Source organism: Otolemur garnettii, unplaced genomic scaffold (assembly GCF_000181295.1).
Source record: "Otolemur garnettii isolate 467f Iridium unplaced genomic scaffold, OtoGar3 scaffold00020, whole genome shotgun sequence".
In the NCBI taxonomy this organism is placed as follows: Eukaryota; Metazoa; Chordata; class Mammalia; order Primates; family Galagidae; genus Otolemur; species Otolemur garnettii.
Window position 1 is genome coordinate 4,281,075 of NW_003852415.1, and position 3,163 is coordinate 4,284,237.

General features: G+C 42.9%; 1 protein-coding gene across 1 annotated transcript in view; it reads right to left on the minus strand.

Annotated features, from left to right (window-relative positions):
* Positions 1-3,163, minus strand: part of ALKBH1 (alkB homolog 1, histone H2A dioxygenase) — a 41,885-nt gene that overhangs the window by 5,134 nt on the left and 33,588 nt on the right. The gene's annotated exons all lie outside the window — the stretch shown is intronic.

Consider the following 3,163-nt stretch of genomic DNA (forward strand, 5'->3'; position numbering starts at 1 on the left):
AAGAAATACCTGTAATGGAACACCTTGGTGAAAAGGGCATGGAGAGAGATTTGGTTCTAACAAGCATGAGTGAGCTCACGAGATGAGAGCATTGGTGAACTGGCAGTCTCTACACCTGTGGTGTTGAGAAGCACGCGCTCAGCCTTATATTAGGCTGGAGGAGAAGGCAGTCAAGAGGCGTGCGCATTCTATCAGGGATCCACTTACTCTGACTCTGTCTCTTCTCCTGCCTGCAGAATGCCAGCACAGCGTCTCTGCTGAAGATTACCAAGCTCTGCTAAAGACTAAGAGCTATCTGTTCTAAGAAGACCTTTACTCGCTCTAAGATACTCTTTCTCTCTCTCTCTCCAGCTAAAGCAGATAGCCCTCAAGCACCTACAAGAAACTGTTCCTGAACAAGGTAGCTTAGTGGTCCGCGTCCAGAACCTACCTAAGCTGGGCCCGAGAACTGGCCAGTCCTGGGCCTGACAAGTGGTGTCAGAAGCAGGATAGTGAACTCCACTGACACCCTGGGTAGAGTGCCATGGCATCACAGTTCACAGCAACCTCCAACTCCTGGGCTCATACAAGTCTCCTGCCTCAGTCTCCCAAATAGCTGGGACCACAGGCGCCCGCCACAACGTCTGAATATTTTTTTGGTTGCAGTCACCATTGTTGTTTGGCGGCCCGGGCTGGATTCGAACCCGCCACCTTAGGTGTATGTGGCTGGCGCCTTAGCCACTTGAGCCACAGGGGCCAAGTCGCAACCTCAAACTCTTAGGCTTAAGTGATTCTCTTGCCTCAGCCTCCCAAGTAGCTGGGACTACAGGTGCCCGCCACAATGCACAGCTGTTTTTTGTTGCAGTTGTCGTTGTTGTTTAGTTGGCCCAGGCCATGTTCAAACCTGTCACCCTTGGTGTATGTAGCTGGCACTGTAACCACTGTACTACAGGTACCAAGACATCAGTTGGAACTTCTTTGTTTGTTTTTTCTCTTTTTACTGAAGTGCAAGTAAGAGTTCCTATTCAATTTCTCAAAACTAAAAGTGTAAAGAACTTTAAAGCTTCCTCTATAATTTCAAACTTTAGTCCTTCAGAAAATAAACTAGTTACGGCTGCTGTTCTAGCTCTAGTCTCTGCCATAATGAAATAATTATCCTTTTGAACTTTCAACCCTGTCTAAACTATCTACGCACTACTCTTCTTTTTAAGTTCTCTTTCCCTTTTCTCTGATTACTCATTCAGAGTTTTTGGTAATTTTCACTTAACTCTGAGGTCCTTGGGAATAACAGTATGAACAATAAAAATATTATCATCAAAAACCATATATAACTTTTAATATGTGAATGCATTTAACTATTTAGCACAGTCAGGCACTACTATAATCACTTTATAGGCATTAATCACTTAATTCTCACAACCACCTTATAAAGTAGACATTATCATTTTAGAGACAAGATTCAAATTCAGGCTATTTAACCTAAAGAAAATTACACGGCCATTTTCCTGAATACAAATATCTAGTTTTCCATTGAATTTGGATGGCTGAAAGTAAGATTTATATCACAAATACTTTTGAAGTAACATTTGTCACTATTTGAAACAGTTAAAATATCTGTTGATAAGTTGGGTGGACTGAAACTATGAAGCTTTTAGAAAGTAACTGGCAGTAGGCAGCAGAGATGATTTACAATGTTTTATTCAGTTCCGTCTTAGAATCAGTCCTTCCACTTGGTGGCAAAGATCTAATTAAAACAAGAGAAATTGTGTGCAGGTGATAAGGAAGACATTTTCTGACATAAAGAGGACAGGAATGAAGGAACTAGCTTAAGAAAATATGAAACTTGGGGCGGTCCCTGTGGCTCAAAGGAGTAGGGGGCCGGCCCCATATGTCAGAGGTGGTGGGTTCCAACCCAGCCCCAGCCAAAAACTGCAAAAAAAAAAAAAAAAACAGAAAATATGAAACTTGGTGGCGCCCGTAGCTCAGTGGGTAGAGTGCCGGCCACATACACTGAGGCTGGTGGGTTCATACCTGGCCCAGGCCAGCTAAAACAACATGACAGTCTTGGTGCCTATAGCTCAGTGGCTAGGGCACCGGCCACATATACCAAGGCTGGTGGGTTCAAACCTGGCCTGGCCCTGCCAAACAACAATGAGAACTATAAAAAAAAAATAGCTGGGCACTGTGGTGGTTGCCTATAGTCGTGGCTACTTGGGAAGCTGAGGCAAAAAAAAAACACTTAAGCCCAAGAGTTAGAGGTTGTTGTGAGCTGTGATGCCACAGCACTCTACCAAGGCTGACATAGTGAGACTCTGTCTTTAAAAAAAAAAAAAAAGTAAATAAAAGAATAAACAAACAACAATGACAACTGCAACAATAAAACAAAAAACAGCTGGGTGTTGTGGCGGGCACCTGTAGTCCCAGCTACTTGGGAGGCTAAGGCAAGAAATTGCTTAAGCCCAGGAGTTGGCAGTTGCTGTGAGCTATGACACCATGGCACTCTACTGAGGGTGACATAGTGAGACTCTGTCTCAAAAAAAAAGAAAAAGCAAAAAAAAAAGGAAATACGAAACTTTAGGCCAGGCGAAGTGGCTCACACCTATAATCCTTACATTCTGGGAGGCTGAGAGGGGTGGATACAGGAGGACAAGTGCTGGACATCAGGAGCTTAAATCTAGCTGGAGCAAGAGCAAGACCCTGTCTCTAAAAACTAGCTGAGCATTGCGGTAGGTGCCTGTAGTCCCAGCAACTCTGGAGGCTGAGACAAGAGGATCATTGAGACTAGGGGTTGGAGGTTGCTATCAGCTATGATGTTATGGCACACTACCAACGGCAAGATAGTGGGACTCTGCCTCAAAAAAAAAAAAAAAAAAAAAAGAAAACATGAAACTCTGACAACCATAGGATATTCATTCCCATCTCTCTCCTGCCCAGATGTTATATGGCAGGTAAAGGTATTTAGATACTGAAAGTTCTTTTGTGAGTTGAAGAGAGAGAACATCAGAAGTACATGGTGCTTCTTTTACTCCAGATAGATATTATGTAGAAACTAAATGCTCAATAGCTGTGGACAATAGTGAAAATAAAGATGATAAGTGAGCACTGCTCTTGAAAGCAGTAAAGAAAAACTGGTATCCATAAAACCTACTTTGAGACAGCACTGATGACTTCTTTTTTTTTTTTT